The following is a 21,623-nucleotide window of genomic DNA, read 5'->3' as shown; positions in this document are numbered from 1 at the left end:
GATATTTAAACTTAAAAAAAAAAAAAAACTTTGAAAAAAGATGAAAACAGAGCTATTTCAGGTGTATAAATTAGTACACCATGTGATGTATATTTTTCAACAAAAAGCTAAAACAAGTTTAACAGACATAGTTTAAATTATTAATTACCCTAAGTAATTTTTCTTTCTCCATTTTTCTTTTGGTGGGGAAAAAGGAAAACAGCATCTTTTTTATGTTCCTTTAACTTAGCTATTTAATTTCCTACTCAAATAAGTGAATAAAATTCTTGTTTTCATCAAGGAAAAATAAGAAAAGGAGTTTGAATAGAGAAGTAACCTCTACAATGAGAATCACCTGCATTCTATTAAACCATCAAGCCATTTATATGTTAACCAGAGTTAACATATAAATAAAAACACCAGCAAAATATTTAACACTGGTAGCTTCTTTACTGGCTGTGCCCTACATGGATCTCAGCTGATTTAACCCTCCAGATACATGACATCTATTTTATAAAGTTATACAGGCAACACTGCAGCTAAGCGTTTTCCCTGCAGAGCAGCTGCATCCTTCTCCTAAGCAATGTGGAGAACTATTTATAAAATAGCAATCAATACTGTGAAATTCAGGGGAAGGCAGCAAAGATTTCCAAATAATTGCAGGGTTATTTTTTCTTACAGTTTTTTTTTTTGTTTTCACCTTCTGTAACACAGACTACAGACTATACACACCACTGCTCAAAGACTGCAAGACAAGGGCCTAACTGCAAACCAACATCTTTTGGGCTCAAAAGGAATTCAGTCACATCTGAGTATATGCTCAAAAGAAACTTTTGAAAAAAAATTTTTTTGAAAATGAAACTTTTGTATATGACTTACAGACTTCACTAACAGGAGCCCTCCTTAAACAGGTAAAAACAATGCAACTGAAGTGTCACTCTTCAGGAGGTCCTTTCAGCATAACATAATTTCCACTGAACCACAAAGCTACTGAGCTTCCTTACTCCTTGAAGACAGACATTTCAGCTCATTAATGAACTGGAACTTCAGCATTCTCTATTTGGCAAGAATGCAAGACACTTGGAAATGATGATAGATTTCAACACCAGATGCTTTCCAAAAGTATTTATTGGAAATAGAAAAGAATCCCAGTTGAGGGCATCAGCTTCCTCATTCAGGTGAAAGAAAGGTGAAAATGCTGTCCAAGAGCAAACTGGAAGTAAACAACAAAAAAGTCATTTTTTCCTGAAGGATTTTATAAAGGATTGATTGGTTATTTACATTTTGCCTGTTTTTTTCTTTACAGCAAGATGCATAAATTAAAACTACTATATATATAACATATAATTAAACAAAACTGTAAAAAGAAGATATAGAGATATATATGTACACATACACACTATCATGACAACTTTTGCTTGTTCAAATCCAAAACAATTGCAGGAAAAATGTACAGACTGGGGATTCAAAATGTGTAGGATTACATGCCTTACAAAGGCAAGGAGGAACAAGTTCAGTATTCCTATTTATTAACATATAAAAGAACATTAAAAACTTACGTATGGAGTCCCTTTCTTATAAGCCACAGAAACTTTGGAATGATGAAATGACCTTCCACCTTATTATAAGCAGCTCTGAAAATGACTAAAATTGAGACAGAATCACACAGTCTGCAGAAGCAGGCTCTAGTGATAGGAGTATCTTCCACAGAAACACATAGTTTTCCTTACTATCAGCCCTACCAACTTAGCTCTGAGCCAACAATGGGTTACTTCCTTGGGATTGCTTTAACAGTGAAGATTCTGTAAAATAAAGAATGTACCCCAAGTATGCCCTGCATTTACTTCAGGTGATTTATTCAAGTATATGTGTGTGCAAGTCAGGAAACACTTTCCAGCACACAAGGAAGTCTGGAAAGTCTGACTTCGTTTACTGTCTCTAAAAGAGTTACAAGATAAAACAACACAAGTTACTTAAGTAAGCAGAAATAAATGAATATGTTTAAAAAGAAGCTCTGCTGAATAAAAGCAGTACTCTTGCACATTCCTTCTACCATTAGTATATTCTCAGAACAAAAATAGAACAAATATTTAAGTATATTTAAACAGAACCACATAACAACTCAATAACAAGCTTACAGCTCAAAAACAGAACTTGAAAGATCTAAGCAGTGTAACTAAATCTTAATCAGAGCAGCATGCAATCATATTCTGGCAGTCACTACAGCAGATGCCTGCCACCAGTGTAATGTAAGCATCTCCATAACCTAACTCCTCCTTATTTAGAAAGAAGAATATCTGGGGTAAGGACAAAAAGAAAAGTTTGGAGTTGCAAGAAACACAGGAAAGGGTGAGTTTAAGATGCTGTAATGTATTTTGCTTGAGCATGTACAACTGGAAATCAGGTGAGACCCAGAAATTCTGAAGTTCTTTAAATAACAGGATGTGTGTCTCTAATAAACCAGAATAGTGTATGATAATTCAGTGACCTGATTAAGCAAGTTTTGACTGTCAGACTGCCAAAACCTTGTGTAGATCAGACTATATGGGTCTTGGCCTTTCCTAAAACCAGAGAAGGGAATGGGGAAATAGGGAGGAAACAATGATGTCAGGGGACATAGATGTGTATGACCTAACACAAAAACTCCTAATAGTGTCCTTGGACACTGCTAACTCCTGCCAGGGCATCCAATGGCCTTGGGATATTTTGTGTTTCCTGACATAACTAGGGAGGGAGAAGAGGCAACCACACAACCCACATTCTTCAAAATACTGCTCAAAAAGCTTCAAAATTCAAGTGTCCAAAAATTCTCCTGATGAATTAAGAGCTTGCAGGCTTTCCTTGTCTACATGCTTCCTCAGGGGGAAGGTTTATCTCTCTGTCAGCAGACCCTAATGCTTTGCAATTTGTACAATGACAGTATCAGTCCTATGTACAGAGGCCAGCAAACAGGTTTGGCATAGGTGGGGGGCTTCTTGGCTGGCCAAAGGGGGTGCTTTCTTCTGTTAAATAAGCTGAAAGCTGTTCACAGTTCCTCTTTGTTAAAAGATGTGAAATATTTATAAGCTATCTCAAGAGGAGCATTCTTTGATACTGTAAAATAGCAGCAGTTTGGATATGTAATTCTTATCACACTACTTGTAACCTGAGCCCAGAACTGACAAACTGAAAAGCAGCCTCAGAATCCTGGATCTGCCTCTGGGAGGGAGAGGTCATGGAAAAAAAAAAAAAAAAGGCATCTGATAATTTGAAAACTGCATGATCAAGATGCTTTCAAAGATCCAGAATCTGTTGCACCAAATCTAGTGAGAACATGAGCAGGATGAAGCAATACCCTTCTGCTGACAGATGAGTTGACAGATGAGACTTTCAAAGGTGTATCAAGAAGAGCAGGAAGAACAAGAATTCACCCTTTATCAGCTTCAAAGGTCACGACAAAGAACCGTTTATCAGCAATGTACATAGGAGGGTGTCTTGCAAAAATTAAATAGCTACCAATATTTATACTTTTTATACTTTGACTGGGAGGAAGGGGAGGAAGATTCTTTAGAATAATCAAACAGGTAAGGAAAAGCTGTGGAAAGAGAACAGCTTTTTTTTAGCTGCTGCTCATCTCCAGATGGAAGTTAAAATACCCCAGAACTCGGCCTACCCAAACAGAAGGGAAGGACTCACCCCAAAGCTCCTCAGCCTCACTGTGCTGCTTCAGGCACACCGTCTCCACATGAGAAACCAAAGTGTCTACTGCATGTGACGTGATGACAAACAACTCTTCTACTACTAACTGCACAGTGATAGGACATTTTTTAAAGGTTCTCCAGCACCTGGATTATTTTTTTTAATATTTTCTACATTAAAAAAAACCAAAAAACTTAATATTAGAAGTTTTCACAGCATAGGCTATAATTGTGTATCTAAAGTTCAGTGTATTTTGATGAGCTGCAAGTTCAGACTGTTCTCATGTTATGTTTTTATGAGAAATAATTGTGTCAAACACCAATCATACAGCAGCAGGATACACAACTACCACTGAAAAACAGATAAAAAGCTTTCCAAGCCACTGTCAGCAAGTGAAACTAAAATAGTTTATGGAGAACCTAGCTAGTGCTAGATTTCTGCTACTGCAATAATGCAAAACAGTGCACAATTATAATGGGAAGCTCCTTATAATATAGTCTTATCTTTATCACATTTATCTTACTTTATCCTCCTTAAAAAGGCTTCCTCAGATGCTACTATAATCAAATAAAATATCAAAAAAGACACTTTTAACATGAGAAATTTTTCCAATGCAGCTGTTAAAAAGAATTTATCAGTGGAGGAACAATTTTCACTTTTTTCTTTAGCTGACTCTCTGCAAGATCACTCCTATTTTCTGACAATAATGATATTTGAATTGATCAAACCTACTGACATACGCAAAATTAAAGAAAAATACATGGAAGAAAGCCCAAAATTATAAGAAAATGGGCCGCTTTTTAAAATACTGAGATCATGCAAGAGACCACACAACAACAACAAAATGCCTAGTGAAAAAAACACAGCTGTATTCCCTTTATAGTTTCTTGAGTTTTTGATGACTCTACAGCCATATTTGAGAAAGCTTTCCAGTTCACAGCTACGTTCTATTTCTCACTGATGTTGCAATAAATTCTAATTAAAAACAGTAACAAAAAGGAAAACATGAAATGTGCAGTTTTAAGTAATAGCCAAAAAAGACAATAAATGCTTGTATTTCCACCTTCTAATGATGTTTGGGTGGGGAAAAAAAAAGCCTCAGAAGAGAAGTAACAGTTGCAGAACTGCTGCCAATACACAAGGTAAATAAATAAAGGAACGTGGGGACAAATGTTTCTGCAGGGCCTTTGTGACTGGGCAAGGAGTAATGTTTTCAAACTGTATGGTAGGTTCAGAGTAGATATGAAAAGGTTTTGTTTACCATGAGGCTGTGAAACACTGGCACAGGTGGCCTGGAGAGGCAGTGGATGCCTCCTTCCTGGAAACATTCAAGGTCTGGATGGACAGAGCTCTGAGCAGCCTGAGCTACTTGGAGATGTCCCTGTTCACTGCAGGAATTTGGACAAGATGCTTTGGAGATCCCTTCCAACACAAACCATTCTATGATTCCATTAATGTTCTGGGTTTGGCCTTAATTTACAGTCACCATGTCAAAAGTAAACACGACTTGCAAGTTGCTGCTAGTCCTTTGGAGCTATCTCCATATATTTATATATACACAGTAAAGAAACTGTCATTTTCAAGTAATCAAAATTGAAGAAAGTAGCAAAAAGAAGACAGGCTATGAGATCTTAATGCCAGTACACAGTTAATACTAAGAACCAACAAAAAAGATTCTTGCCTTTAGTATTTGGGGAATTTTCTCTAGTTTAGTAATTTGCCTTAAGGCTTCTCATCCTCTACCAAGTTCCAGCACGGTTTATTTAACAATAAGGATTCTGTGGAGTTGAGTGGTAACATTCACATTTGATAACACTGCCAAGAAAAATCCAGTTGGAAAAATAACATAATTGTTTGCTCATACAAGACTTGCAGAAGGCCAGAACACTGATACAAAACCCATCACAGTTTATTACATATTATAACAGAAATTATACCTTTGTCCTCTCTTGTGTTTGAAAACCTGGCATGCATAAATTCATGCTGAAAAAAATTACTGTCAGCTTTCAATTATATCTATATAAAACCAGTTCCCTACCAGGGGACAACAAGCAATAGTTGACTAGGCAACAGGGACTAGGCAACAGTTCTACCCAGAGCCATTTCCTACCCTGCATCACAAAAATAAGGAAGAGAACTACCCACAGTTCACTTTGAAATAAACTCCTTCATTCAAAGCCTGACAATAGGATTTTAACACTTAGAGAAAATCAGGGGACTCACAAGAAGTACATTAAGAGTTACTCCTTTTCTGGCAAATTATTTGTGCAAACCACTGCCAAATCTAACACTGACAGAAAACACACTTCAGAACATCAACATTTTTTAAAGTCTTTCCAATGTTTCAAATACACTCTTCAAAACAAATAGCATTTAACATCCATTGCATTATGTTATCTTCCCCAGGTCACAAACACCCATAATTTAAAAAAAACATAGGTAGCAACTGCTATAGCACAAGACTATGTACACTTATTTCTGCTAATACAAACACTAAGATTTAAAATAAAATAGGAGCCCAAACTATCTGGACAATCAAGATGTCAGACTTAAAAAAAAAAATGCTAGGCATCCACCCAATAGCTCCCACTGACAAAATATTCAGATTGAGATTTTCAGATAGCCTGTAGCACTAAACTATTTGGCAGCTCTATTGGCTCAGCTCTCTGTATAAAGTCAGATTTAAATCAGGGAATAGAAGACTACCACAAATGAGGAATAAACAAAAAGAACAGTCTACACATTTTTTCATTCCCCAACCTAGATCTTCAGAAAGCTAGAATGCAGACCATCTGAAATAAACAAACCTTAGTTACAAGTAACTAATTTTAGAAGTGAATAAAAAAAAATAAAATTGCTAAATCTCCTTCTAAAGAAAGATCTACTAGAAAAAGTCCACAAATCTGACCCTAAAAAAAGGGCCAGCACTCGGTGCCACATCTGTCAGCTGAGTTCTTACCTCCTGTGCCACAGAAGGATGAATGCACACTGAAGTTCCAGTTTTCATTTTTGCCCCGATACACAATACAAATGAAAATTTAATCACTGAATCCAGATAAACCAACATGGCTGGTGTTACACAAGGTCAAGCAATTTTCACCCCAACCCTCCATTCACTAACTTTGACCCTATTAAGCTGGGTTAGAAATCAGGTGTAATACCATCTGCAAGAGTGACCTCTTCATATGAACTGTCAGCCCCACGGATCCCAGTTGCTGTCAGAACCATCAACTCTCACAGGTTGGAAGAGACCTCCAGAAGTTGCTCAGTCCCCATGCCCAATAAAAAGCCAATTTCAATTTTCAGTTGAGCTGCTCAGGACTTGGACAAGGAATGTCCTGCACATGTCCAAGAAAGGCAGTCCTGCAGCCTCTGACAGCAACAAGTCCCAAGTACCTCAACCATTCTAATTGTTTTTTTCTTAATCCAGGAAGAAATTACCTTGCTCTAACTTGCAACTACTAATTTACCACCCTTTCAACAGGCACTCCTGGGAAGACTGTAGCTCCACCTTCTCTGAAGATAACAAACATCATTCCTCAGCCTTCTGCAGGCTGAGCAGATACACCTGGTACATGGCAGCCCCTCTCCTGCAGGCCACACCATTGCATCAGTCTCCCTCTTGTACTGGGGAACCCAGACCTACAGCCCAAGCCTGCAGCCTGCTGGCTGTGATTTCTCTTCCAATCCAGCAGAACACTGAGCCAAACCCAAAAGGCTTTCAGCTTGATCCCACTGCTGTCCCGCCAGTTGCAGACCAGAGCTGGTACTCTGTGTAACCTAAGCATGAAAGTCTTCAAACACCTGATATGATGGGTTTCATGCTGTTGACTGGGGGCTTTTTTCTTGTTTGGGTTTTTGATAGGTTGGATTTCTGAGATCAGGACAACGACTTAACCTGCTACATGGAATATCATAAAAATGGAAGGCACAGACCCACCCATTATCTCACTGCCCTTTCAGACAGGTGAATAAATAACAGCTTCACAGCAAAACCCACAGCAGACACAGAGCATATCCTCCATTCCCCAGGCCCTCACCTCCAACACCATGCTAATTTAGTGCCAAAATAATTTTGTTGCTTGCCACGGCAGATTAAGGGAAGTGTTTTTATGAAGATCTATGCAAACATTCTGCAAGGTAAGCATGTGTGGGTGGAAGCAGGATAACTCAGATATGTGAGTTAGCTGGAAAAGAGCACAGCTGCTGGAGTCACTGTAAGTTAAGGCAAGAAATTGGGTGTTGGTGATAAATTTCACCCAGAGCTGTGCATTCACTGATTTGCCCTGGATCTCAACACAGGGCCTTTACCATCACAGACTACTGGCAGTTCCCAAATTGACAGAAATACCTAAGTAAAATACATTATATGTGCATTTATAGTTCTTTTCTCATTTCTAGTCAATATACACATTGATCTCAGTATGAAAATGATGAAACTCTTTGAACTGCACTGAAACCCATTACAGAGGCACACACTGGAACAGAAACAAAAATGTGTGGTGGTTTTTTACATCAATTACCTTTATATATTCACAACAGCAGCTGCATCCACTGTATACTGCTTTGTGTGAATCAACTTTTCTTTAAACTGGCAACACATGCATTTTAAATAATAGAACGAGGAGCAGTAAACTGAGAAAACACTGAGAAGAATTTGGCAAAAGAGTACCTGAGGTGATGAAGTAATTTTTTTTTTACTATATATAGTCTTAATAAGAAAAACACATTCAATGTCAATGTTTCATTTTTGCTATTATCATCAGACTTGATTGATCTTAAGGTAAACTGAATCTTAGCAATAAGTTTATGTACAGATTTTAACCAGACAGGCTAGATTTCAGATGTTGAGGCTGAAGTGAAGGAAAGTTCTCCAACCTGTACCAGAGACATTTCTGCTGACAGAGACACAAAAGACTCCCTGCAGTGAAACAGAAAGAATCAGTTAGATCCCTTCACTTTTGGGGAGTTCAGGGACGCAGCAGCAGCAACTCTCAGAGAGAATTTTCAAGAACAAGATACTCTCCTCGAGTGTTTCATTTTAACTAAAACAACTGCAGAGGACTCTTCAATTCAGCGTGTGATGGCTTTTATTTGTGGGAGGAGGGAGGGGAATAAAAGGAATTCCTTTGACAAGAGAGCTGCACTGCAAACCACAGCCAGGATCATTTTACTTCTTTAGCTACAAAGAGATTACATGCCATGAAGAAAAATCCCATGATCTAACAGCTTTTACAAATAATACCACTCTGACGAGTTGCCAGAGAAGATATTTTTGCAGCTGATTTGCTTTGTACATTTCACAGCATTTGATACACAGTATTCATCATTTAAGCTCTGATGAATGTGGTTTCTCATGTCCTTGCTGAGCCTTCCCACGGACAAAGCTTTACTTAGCTCTTGAACTAAATCTAAAGACATTATTTATCTCATGTTTGTGATAATGTACTGAAGGTGGAGGAAAAAAAATTCAACAGTTATGGACTCCTGATTGGCAGAATGATTTACAACCTGAATTAAAAGTGAGGGGAAGAACACAACACCCCAAACAGCACAATACAACATGCTCAGTTTCAAATTGAGATATCCTGCTTAGTTTCTTTTACCTGAAAAGATTTATGCAGCCACAAAGAAGTACACTGGACATGCTAATGACTCTGCAGGGACAGTGGGTACCAGCTGAAGTTGCTGTAACAACTACAATAAATATTCTACAAAACATTCTGTTCTGAAGTCAACTTGAAACTTTAAATACAAACTCAGCTCTATTATAACAAGCCTTAATGATATTCTCCTGCAGGATGAGAATGGTGAAAACTTTAAGAAGTGTACACCAAGTACCTAGCTATTGTTCTGCCAAGGAACAACTGAGTACTGGGCAGTGCAAACATGAAATGGAAATTACACGGTCTTTAAAACACATTACTTCAAATCGCTATTTTGTATCCCTGGGAAGAAAGGGGAAAACAAGCAAAATACAAAAATCTACACTTCCATTTAAAAAAGAAAATATTTACCGAGAATTTATATAATACCGTAAATACAGGCAACAAGTTGAAAAATGAGACAGCAATAAGCGCATCAGATAATTAACCCTCTAACTCTAAAGGAAATATCTGAAGCACAACAGTCTGCTTCCAGAAAGTCCTTATAACCACTGTTACAGCTAAGCAAAATTCAACAGTGCCACTAGGATTTCTGATCTCTAAAAACAGCTCAAAAGCCAGTTCTTTCCCAGTAAGTTGTTACGCTTACTGGGAGGCCAGGCAAAGCCCGGGCGCTGGCGCGGTGAGAGCGCAGCCCGCGGTGCCCGTGAGGGGCGGCGGGCGCGGGCCCCTCCCGGCGCTGGAATGCGGAGCCCGTAACCCGAGCCGCGCCGCCCCTCCTACCGCACACACGGAGCCTCAAAATGGCATCCCGGCACGGCCTGCCCGGGAGCCGGGCTGCGCCAGCTCTCCTGAAATGGGCAGGAAAAGGAAAAGCCTTTTCTCGGGGTCCGGCGTGCCCGGCCGCGTCCCCTCGTTCCGGCAGCCGGGGGAAGCAGTGCCCGGCTCCGGGCACCGCTGCCCGGCCACGCACCTCTCCCTCCTTCTGGCGCCTCTGCCATGACTCCAAACTCACCCCAACTACGCTGCCCCTAGTCACGGACCCGTCTTACTCAGAAGCAAGGAACTGGTTAAACAGCTCGTCCATTGCCAAAGCCTCGCACCTCAAAACCAATGCATTCATGTAGATCCAACGAGGCAGAGTTCTGGAATGATGTGAATTGTCCCTTTCTCAAAGGGACAATTTTGTTACGAATTCACTTAACTTTCCAAACTATAGGCACATAGTTTATTTACGATAAAGCAACACTACAATGTGTTTCAGGTCAATTACATACAAGCACAGAAATTAGTAAATTACCCCTCAAAACAAGTGTGAGATGATCTTACAAATTAACTGTCTCCATCTATTTTCTCTAAAAGCGAGTAGTTTTGTACTGTGAAAAAAGGCTGTTGCAATTTGGAGCAAGTATTTTGCTGTAAACAAAACAGACAAGAATTTTACCATTGTGAAGGTATTGAAATTACTAAAATGCCATTATGCTACCAGATAGCAGAGACTTGGAAAAAATAATCATTCAGGTGACAGCACATGTAAGGAGACAAAGAGAAATACATTTTTCTAGTAATAGTGATTTTACTCATTAAGCACAGTACCAAATGTTCTAGGAGCTGAGAAAAAAGCCTTCCATGCATCTCAGGAGGGTGCAGGTCTTTTGGCATCAGTGTGGAACCAGGGGCTCACACTGACTCTCTCTGGTATCACTCCCATGGGAGGCGCTTTGTACTTTCCTTGGCTGAACTAAATCTGACACTGCAGAGCACTGCTAAGGATGGTAATTCTGCAGCTCTACCAAGAGGAGACCTTTGGTCACTGTGCACTCAATAGAGTCCCTCTGTTCACGAAAAAAAATATCTCACCAGCACCAGGCTGCCAGAAAGTCTTTGCTCTTAGAAAGTTTTAGGCCTGGATCTTAAGTCAAAATCAGAATTTCAGAGCTCAATGACTTTTATATGGGATTCCTTCACTCACATGGTTTCCGCTGTATTGGTTCACAGCTACAAAATAGGAAAGAACTCAAAATGCTAAGAGACATTGACTTAAAGCCCTGTTTTCATGGTAAAACCCTAGAATGCCAAAATAGGAATGCCAAATATCACAAATATCACGAGACCTTCCAAAAGACTTTAAATCTGAAAAAAGTAATAACTAGAGTAGGCAGGATGATGAAAATAATCACTCTTATTGATATACTAATACACCTATAAAAATCCTCCCTATCAATAAATGTTATTGCAGGTCAAGGATCAGAAGCACTAACAACTGGCTACCTCTATAATTCTAGGCAAAGTTAGCATAGAATTGATTATTTTTTTGTTATGTATGAGAACAAAAACCCTACTCAGGTGCCTTTGTTACAGAAGATGAGCACTTTAAACAGTTTTTTTGCTTACTGCAAACAGACTTATATTTGCAGGACCTCTTTTTATATAAGGCAAAATACAGTCAATTTTTCTTCTGTGTATCATACATGATAGCATTTTGTCTCTCAGATTACGTAAAACTCAGACTTTTAAATTTTTCCCCAAAGGAATCTCTCTTATCTGTTACCATTCTAAAAAATTTTATTTCCAATTTGTAATTTCTATCAGGTAATCAAAATTAGAAGTATTTCCTATTTTAACCAGAATTTCTCTATTAACCTAATGTAACAGAAAATGTCATACATATAACAAATAAACAGCTATTTTCTTTTAAAATATATTTAATAAAGCTTACTCATTGCAATAAAATTTATTCAAAGGGCTGGTTAGCAGTGGAAGAGCAAGTATATTTACATATTAGAATTGAAGCTCAAAACACCATAACATGATTACCTGACAGCTATTAAATGCCCTGCAAGAAGTTATTAGTGTTGATTCTCTTTCAGGAGGCCAATATAACAGTTCCACCCTTAGCATCCTCCCTGTAGTTTTACTTTGTTGTGTCTTTTTTAACATAAACTTTCCCGTCACTCCCACAGGTCGTGTTTTGGTCTCAAGACCTATTATTGGGATATTTCACACAACAACAATGTATAAAGAAAATTAAGCCAGTGCTAAAACTACAAAGTAATCCTAAAGGTTTCAACAGGGGTTAAAGCCACTGTGCTAAAAATAACAAGATGTATACATATTATAACAAGGATTCTGTTTTCCAGATAGAAAACACCACTGTGATGTTTTACAAGGACACTCACAAATACCTTCAAGTACTTCAGCACAAGTTTCATGCCAGCAAAGATTACAAGCAGTCACTGTGGGAGGGAGAAGGAACCAAGGAGAAAAACAAAAACAACCAAAAATCCAAACTCATACTGCCATTGCAAATTAATTTTAACAAATGAAAAGTAGTGTCAGGAAATATACCTGCTTATAACAGCTTTAATATTTCCACAGTCACAATCTTTGAAAACTACAGACCACGTATCACAGAAACACACAGACATGGTGAAATGGTGGTGAAGAAGACACAGAGAGATTATAGAAAGTACTGTTAGAAAGCACTTTGGAAGTGGAAAATGTCCTTTAACTTCTTTTTGTACTTCTCTTGGGTGCATGAGTAACACAGAGCCTGACAGGTATTATTCTAAACAAAATGTCCTTTTGAACACACTTGCCTTTCCTTGGAGAAATGTGACTGTGAACATCACTAGCTGCTCTAGCAAGTGCCACTTTATTCACTGATCTCTAACATACCATGGGCAAGCAGTCCCACTGAGCTGTACCTGAGTGCCTGACCAAAGGAAGCTGTGCCAGTCACTACTTCCAGGAGAAGAGAATCTTCTGAAAGATGTATCCAAATTAATGGTTTAAAAAAAGTTGTTTTTAAAATACACTTTTAGAAACTTGCATTCTAAATTAAAATTAAAAACTCAACAGTATTGGCAAATTTCTTTGAAGAAGACTAAAGTATTTCCTAGTATACCTTCCAAAAGCCCAAATTATGGATGATACTGCTTCCTGATGAAGAGAAAACTCAGTGCAGAAGAATAGCATTTGTCAAATCCAGCATTTTCAAAAAACAAGTGAATTTGCAACAAGCAGTTTAAGCAGAATCTGTTTTTTATTACAATGTACTGGGTTCCGTAGGTGGAGAAGTGTGGACTGCAGACATACTAATATATAAACATGTGGCTACATCAGTACTCCTATGAGCTTGTCAGACATTTCAACACTGTATTTTTAGATTATTCTCTCATACCAACTGCACTGTTACAGTGGCATTTAATTCCATAATGTTCATTGTCAAAAAGGTAATCTTCTGCTTCAACTACAGCAGTTCTTTGAAAAATACATTTTTAGAGACTGTATTTAATTCTTAAATATATTTTCCCAGTCATAGCCATGACCCAGCTTAGTGTAATACAGAAAAGAACACCCACATTTCACTTTCTAGATGCTATGTCACTTCATGCTCCTTTTGACCAACTCCGTAAAAATCCTTGGATTTGGGAATAGCACACCTGTTGTTATATTTGAGCCTGCTATATAAAGATTTTATTGTGCTTTTTTCTGTTCTAATAAAGCCTGGGTTAATGAGGAGAACCGAAGAAAAAACTTGGCTCAATTGATCTACTCTGCCCTGGCAGTGATGCCAAACACACATCTATAGTATTTCAAGTTCTTAAAACTCAGGTGATTCTTTCATCTCAAATTTTTCTCTTCATTCAGGGGGAAAAAAAAGAAGCCATCACACATCAAACAAATTGCACTATGAGCAACAGACATAGAAAGCCTGGTTTTCTACAGATTTGTTCTATTTTGGTCTCTATCTTTTCCCAGTGTAATTGCTCCAGCTCACTATATATCCTGTATGATTTCACTCTCCCTGTCCTTTAGCAATAGATCCATTTCTCCACTCACACACATATTCCTCTAACCACAGTTGTCTCTCCCTTCCCTCCCACATCCTCTGGTGCCAAACAACATCTTGCTGGCTGGACAGTAATGTGCATATTGACCTCCCTCTTACAGGCAGAACAAGTTTACTGAACACTTCTGATCGGAACATCCTTCACCTCTGGAGACATTAGCACAGCTCAAGACCTTTGAAACAGAAACAGTGTGACATCCACTCCATAATCTGACTAGATATCTAATCTTCAAACCTGCTGATACATGAAGCTTGTCTTTGAAGTTTTAGGTATTAGCAGTTTGCCAAACTCCAAAATTTCACAGACTACATCAGAGGCAGAAATTTAACAGAACTACAAAACAAAGGACTCAACTGCAAAAGAGCAAAGAGGAACGTGAGGATGGGAAAGTAAAGATTTTAACCAACTAATTTTTGCTTTATGGAGTGAGGATATAGTCAATATACACTAAGAAGTTCCACAGAATCACCAACATTCAAGCTAATTAAACAAAAAAACCAAACCAAAACAAAAAAAAGTCACTCCAAACTGGGTAACATTCCCAAACAGCAGACTTACCCACAAGCATGTTACAGTACAACTAAACTGGGCCTGGAAGGGGCACTCTTGTTCTCTGTGCTAACTTGGTCTGCCCCCACAACCACAGCTAGACTGGCAAGAAGTGAAGCCTACTGAAAAAAAAAAATTTAAAAAGAAGGCAAAAAAGGGTAATGGGCTCTCAGCCAGTTTAGATTCCTACAGCATCAGAGCGGTGCCAGCCAGTGCTGCTGCAAAGGAAGAGGGAAGGACGCACCAGGGCGGCGTGAACAAGGAGTAGAACTGGCCCTTCGAGTGTACCCGGCTGCTTAGGCTGCTTATCTGCAGCACAGAACTGCCCTCTCCATCTGGCAGTTAATTATTCATCCAGCAGACATCAATGGAAGTCTACCTGGCTACACTGCTCCAGTCCTTAGGAAATTATATGATCAATCTTTCCACACTAAGCAAAATAAACTACCTGAACAGAAAATGTTTAAGATAAGGCAGATACAAAAAAAACATGTTACTTCACGTTTGATGGCAGTTTCGTTAAAGCAAACCTAACAAATGTGTCAGCGAAGGCAGATGGGTGCCAGTGCAACATTGAAAAAAGCTGTAGGCGTTACAGACACTACTAAGTGCAACAGCAGAGGAGTTGACGTGCCTGCCTGCGTGTGGGTGTGATAAAAGGCCTCCGAATTCCCCGCCTGCTCTGTGGCAGATGTCTAGCCCAGCACTCTGCCTGTGACACTGCCTGCTATCAGACCAGTGGGGAGCTAAGGAAGAACAGAAGAAGCCTCTCTGGCTTCATCCAAAAACCTGGGGAGTTCCTGACCTATAACCAGGTACAAGTGACTGTGCTATTACCATCAGCGCACACATCCATCAACAAATCCTTGTGATGGCAAATCTGCACAGCACTTTCATCCCCAGCCATGTATTCTGGCAGCGAATTCTTAACTGAAATACTTGCTGTGAGGAAGGAAAGAAACGGCCCATTTTACCATCCTTGTAAACCTGCCATTCCCTTACACTGTGGAGAAAAAAAAGTAGTGGTGAAACACTATTCATCAGTTTCTTAATTTCATTTAGGGTTTGATAGATGACCATCACCATCTCTCTCTCTCCACTGTTTCTCTTTCCTTAACTGAAGAGGCCCAATTCTATTTAGTACTCCATCCTTCCAGTACTGCTGGAAGAAGAAAAAATCAAACTGAACAAAAAATATTAACTTCTCCTTTTAATGGGACTGTTGAAATTGTATTACCAAAAGAACGAAACCTGTATGTCCATATGTAATGAACTTGTACAGCTGTTAAATCACATTTTTGAAATACTTAACTGTATAGAATGCTGCTTCAAAATTGGCCTAAATTCATTTAAGCCTGTACTGATTGTAAGAAGGGTAGTGCTGGCCCTCCTGTCCTCTTACTCCACATAAGGTACCACAGTGAACTGGAAATACTGAAAACCTAGGGGGTTTTATGCAGTTAGTTTTCAGTTAAATTAGCAAACAAATCCAACCTTTTACTTGGCCACAAGTACAAAAGTGACAGTGGAAACACAAAAAAGAGAAGAGAGGAAAAAAAAATTCAACACCATATGCAGATAGGTTCAATCTAAAGTAGGAGCTTCAAAACAAAGATCTCACCAAGTGTTAATACAAGTTAATAGGCTCATTTAGAGCCTATTACTGTTTTTGCCTCTGTTTGAATTAAATTACACTGCACTTACTGTACCTCATCCAGTATTTTATCATCCAGGCATTCAATACTGCTCAGGCCAGTTTATAGTACCTGTATCAGCTACAAATTTCACCACACCATCCACACCCCTTTCCACACTATTTCCAAACACACAGAATAAAACAGCCCTCATTGCTTGCTTCCAGAGGCTGTTACCACCTCTCTGCCCCAGTGGCACCTGCCCAGTTCTTCCTGGGAGCCCAGAACTGACTAGGGCCTTCCAGATGTGTCTTGCCAGTGCTGAGCTGAAGGGCATTATCACCTCCCGAGCCTGCCCACAACACTCACCCTTGGACATCCCAGGAGACACCTTCCCCATTGCAGGGCTTTGCACTTCCCTTTGTAGAGCTTCATGAGGTTCCTCTCTGCCCATTTCTCCCGACCATCCAGGTCCTGTTAGGGGCTGCACAGCCACCTGGCCCAACAAACACTCCTCCCAGTTCTGTATTGCCTACAAACTTCTGAGGGTGTGCTCCGTGCCATCATCCATGAATGTTAACTTGGTTGCACTGTACTAGAAATCCAGCTCAACCCCTGGGTCATACTATGATTGGTCCCCAGCTGGACTTTGTGCTGCTAATCACAACTCATTGAACCTGGCAGCTCATCCAATTTTCAGTCTATCTCACTGTCCATTTGTCCAGTCTGTACTTTCATCACTTTGTTGATGAGGATGTTACAAGTGACACTGCCACTACCATAAGGAATTAAAGAGAAACAATATCCACTGCTCCCCACTCATTCTCTGAGATAGCCTCCTGCAGGCATCTGCTAACATCACCCATGCTGACCTTGTAAGGCCTGACCCACACCACTCAACTGACTCCTCATTCATCCAAAAGGAAGAGCTTCAGGAATCTCCAAGGCAGTCTCACAACAAAAATCCCCACAACTGTGCATCCCTCACCACCTCAGCCTGTCCTTCCTGGAGAGCCCGTAAGGAGCCCTTGCAGCATTCCAGCCATGTCAGCTGTCCCACCCCATCTCTGATCAAAACAAGATGCAATGCCACGGCACCCAGACCTCCAATTTCTCCTGTTTGTACCCAATCTTTTCCACAACATATGGAAAATAGTGAAATCCAAATAAAATAATCAACTTAGGTTAAGTTTTAGAAACTTCATACTGGCTACACTTTTAATAGCCTGAAACCTCATTTCACACTATGACAAAGATGCTAGAGAGAAAAATCAACAGTGACAGTGGAGTAATAATGCAGGGATGGATAGATATAGGAAGAGGTGCTTTGCAGTTATATACAGAGCAAGGAGATTAAGAGTTCTGTCACTCCTGTCCCAGGTTAGAAGAGAGCTCTGGGCTCCCCTCCAGTGCTCAAACCCAGCAAGCCTTTCTCACCATGCCACTGCTCCTCTGCCCACACTGCCTGTTACCTGAACCCAAAGTCCCACACCCGCTCTTTCAAATGCTCAGGAGACCCTGGGATCTGTATTAACAGCACACCCACAGCTTCTCTTCTCAATCAAAGTAACCCGAAGGGGATTTATTTTACCTTCAGTTGGTCTAAGTAGACACAGTAAAAAATATCTTCCAGTAAAAACAATTGCTTTTTCCAAAAACTGAAAAAGTTTGTAATCAAGATTCGAAATTGCTAAAGATTCTGACATTTCCCTTACATAACCTCAAACTTTTACATTTTGGTAAAAATTCTTTGAAGCAAGAGTCCCTTTGTACAAAGCAAAAAAAACCTCATTAGGGTCTTTTATTAACTAAATCACCCTTCACATCAGCACTTAAACCAATGCTTTCTCAAAGACCAGCTCTAATGGATATAAATTTTAGTACTAACAGGTAACTCCGATGACCAACATTGTCAAAAAGTACAAAGAGAAAAAAGAACACAAAAGAAAATGTAAAATTACACATTTTTATAACCTGCTTAGTAGCTTAGGGAGACCTTTTCTAACTACAATTGTTTCATGTGCTATGGATCCATACTGAAATGGATTGAGTGTGTTTTACAGATTCAGCTGGCTCCTGGCTGCTGGGATGTAGGAAGAAGCTTCCACAGAGCGGTGTAATTCCACAGTTAACAGCTAGACTGTCTTATGTGTTGCTCTGGAGCAATACTGCTGGCCATTGATTGGAGCAAAACACTTGAAGTATTTGTAACTTTCTTTTCTCACTAGTGCACCCTCCTTTCATACAGTTTTTACTTGCTTACTTTTCCTGTAACCAACTTCTCTGAAATTAAGTAAGCAGAAATTAAAAGATATTTATAAAGAACAACCAAGCAAAATCACAGAACATTACTGCAGCAAAAAACTACACACACTGCAGATGCTTCAGGACAAAGAAGGAAATTCTTACATCAGCTCTTCCCTCCAACTCTCTTCTCCAGGCTCCTAAGACTATTACTGACAGTATTAGAGAGATGTAAATATTATACAACAGTATTTGAAGCTTTGAGAAAAACTTGAGTAATGCCATTTCTGCAACGGAACTTCTGGCTAAGGAATGCACAGCTGCTGAGCAGATGTATAATTTCAGCATTTAGATTCCATTATTTCAAGAGGGATTTTTTTCTTCACTCCATGTTTTCGGATTTTCTATTTCCATCTGGTTTTTGACCTCCTTCAGCTTAGTCCACTCTTCTCTGTTTTAGTTCATTACACCAAAATAATCTTCTAAATTAGAAACATCTCTACATTTAAAAACTTGTGAATTTAAAGAGAGGTGGGGGAGCGAAACAGGGACAGAACAAAACCAGACAGTTCAACAGAGGCTTGGGTTTGAATAAAAACTGTCCTGTCTGGATCAGGATTGATTTTGCAGTTCCTGGTCTAACCCAAATTGGCGAGCCTCTAACTGCATTCCTTCCATGAAATTTTAAGAGCAGGAAACTGAAGAATATCAGCTATATAGGAATGTTTCTAGACCCTGCCAGAGCCCTCTGCCATAAACTTCTGAGTATAACAACACTCTGGGTTTTGATTCTTTTTAGAGTTATGATTAATTATAGTTGTAAGTGTAAAAAAAATTTAATTCACCATGTACTAAAAGAGCTTTACAAAACATAAAAAGATTAGGGCAAACCAGTGAGTGGTTGTCAAATCAATTCAGTAAAGCATTTATTATTATAATATTATTTTATTATATATAATTATATAATTATTTTTATATTATTTTGCAAGACTAGTAAAATATTTGTTAAAATATATACTGAGACAGTATTGTTTAGAAAAATTTCTATTAATCTAAGTCAAGCAGAGGACTAGGCCATAGAATATTGTCTGTCCTAAACTTCAGTCCACACTACAAGTTTTAAAGATGAATTATCCCTAGTAGAACCACTGATTCAAATGTGACAGATTGGCCATAAAACCTATCCAATTTTCCATTTAATTTTAGGCTCAGAATAATAATTTGCCTGGGTGGGGAAGGGCACAGTCTTCAATCCTAACAAATGGCATACACATCAGAATAATCTACAGGAAACTTTCTATAGAATGTTTTCACAAAGAAGAAAAGGAAAATTATTGCAAACTGGTAAATATGGAAGATGAAATTATAAAAATACATATATACTTTAAAACAAAACTCCACATTTTTATTTGGTGGGATTTATCATTTGCTCTGAGAGGAGACATTCAAGCCAAGTTTAAAAAAAAAATCTTTAAGGTGAAACTTCCCGTATCTTCTATCATCAGGGACATTTCTGCTTAATACTTGGTACCACTACTGAATTTTTCATTACTGCTAAAATCCCTTCAATAACCTGAACAGAAGACAGATTCAGTGCGCCAAAACAGGGAGTGAGAAGAATGGCCGCACCTCATTAGCTGGCAGCTCATCCCTGTGCCCTGTCCCAGTCCTGTGTGGTAATTAACTCTCAGTTGTCCAAACCTGACAACTGCAAGGCCTGCATAACACTGAGAGGGAAACAGGAGGGTTTCTAAAATCTTCTCTAAGCATTCTGGTAAAGATAATTTTCTCTTCACCAAAGAAGGACATGCAGTCAGGAAGAGCACATTTTACCTAGCTTTGTGGTCTCCTCACTCACATTTCCAGTCACTGAGGTTCAATGTTTTCTTCTGATAAATCCCTCTTTTTCTCATGCTACTGCCAAAGTACTTTCATTCCCAAATATAAAGGGACAAGTAGATGATACATTTTTCATATTCTCAGTATTTCATATATTCCATTATTCCTGCTGAACAATTCCTCCTGACCTTTCTGTTTAAGCTTCCTTTTCAAGCCCTCTATACCCCTGCAAAAACACATGGAACAGTTCCTCTGCCTGACCACTGCACTGTTTTTCCAACTGAACACAGGATAGGAAAAAGAATGATTAATTTAGAAAATGTTACCTGAGCTTATTTACCCCTTTCATATCCCTAATGTTCTGACTCTGAGCACACAGTGTGCTCATTTGCACAAATCTCATGAGCAGAGTATCGATTCTCTGCATAAGTGAAATCTCTGATGACTTCAGTCCTCCAAAGTCATTTGAGCTCTGTCCACTGATTTCCAGTCAAATCTGGGATCAGGCTCTCACAGAGGAAGTACAAAGACGTACAAATGGTTCTAGATGGAATTTTTTTAAAATAACAATAAAAGAAAGGCAAATTTAAATCATTTCAACAGCTGCAGCAGTGAAAAGGAAATCGCTTCCACAAACCAGATCTATTTCCTGGTATGTATCTTGAGAGACTTTGATTTTTCTCTAACTTATCCCTGGCTACATCTGCTTGTATTTATCAACCAAAGCATGGCAGTACTGACAATTTTCTCCTTAAGATGGCGAACTCAGGGAATATAGACACTAAGAAGTGCTAGTTGCTTCCACATTTTAATCTAATAAAGTTGGCTGAAACCACTCTGCAAAAATTTATGTGATATCAAAGTTTTGTAACAAGCATTGCTGCTGTTACATGATGCAAATTAAGCTGCAATACTGCAGAGCTGAGTTAATAATACTGATTTTTTTCCCCTTTTAATGCAAAGCAACTCATGACACTCGAAATACATTAAAATGCACTACATTTTTCTTTGTATTTTGGGGAATCCTATTTTGAGGAAAAAATGAGCATAAGAGCACTAGGCTTCATGTTGCAGGTACACATTCTGTGAATTGTTACTACACAGTTTTTTGTCTAATCAAAATATTTTAAAACATTCAAAGTTCACGCCTTCATGATACTCAGAGCACTTCCCCCTCCCCCATGAAGTCACTGGTGACAGCTTGGTGATGGCAAGGACAGCTCCATTAGGGCAATCAC

At 38.9% G+C, this 21,623-nt stretch overlaps 1 protein-coding gene across 2 annotated transcripts in view; it reads right to left on the bottom strand.

The window, feature by feature from the left end:
• Window positions 1-21,623, bottom strand: part of BMPR1A (bone morphogenetic protein receptor type 1A) — a 73,676-nt gene that overhangs the window by 48,537 nt on the left and 3,516 nt on the right. The window lies entirely within an intron of this gene.

This window comes from Serinus canaria, chromosome 6, assembly GCF_022539315.1.
Source record: "Serinus canaria isolate serCan28SL12 chromosome 6, serCan2020, whole genome shotgun sequence".
NCBI classification, from domain to species: Eukaryota; Metazoa; Chordata; class Aves; order Passeriformes; family Fringillidae; genus Serinus; species Serinus canaria.
Note: the sequence above shows the minus strand (reverse complement) of the source record. Positions and strands in the feature narration are given on the sequence as shown.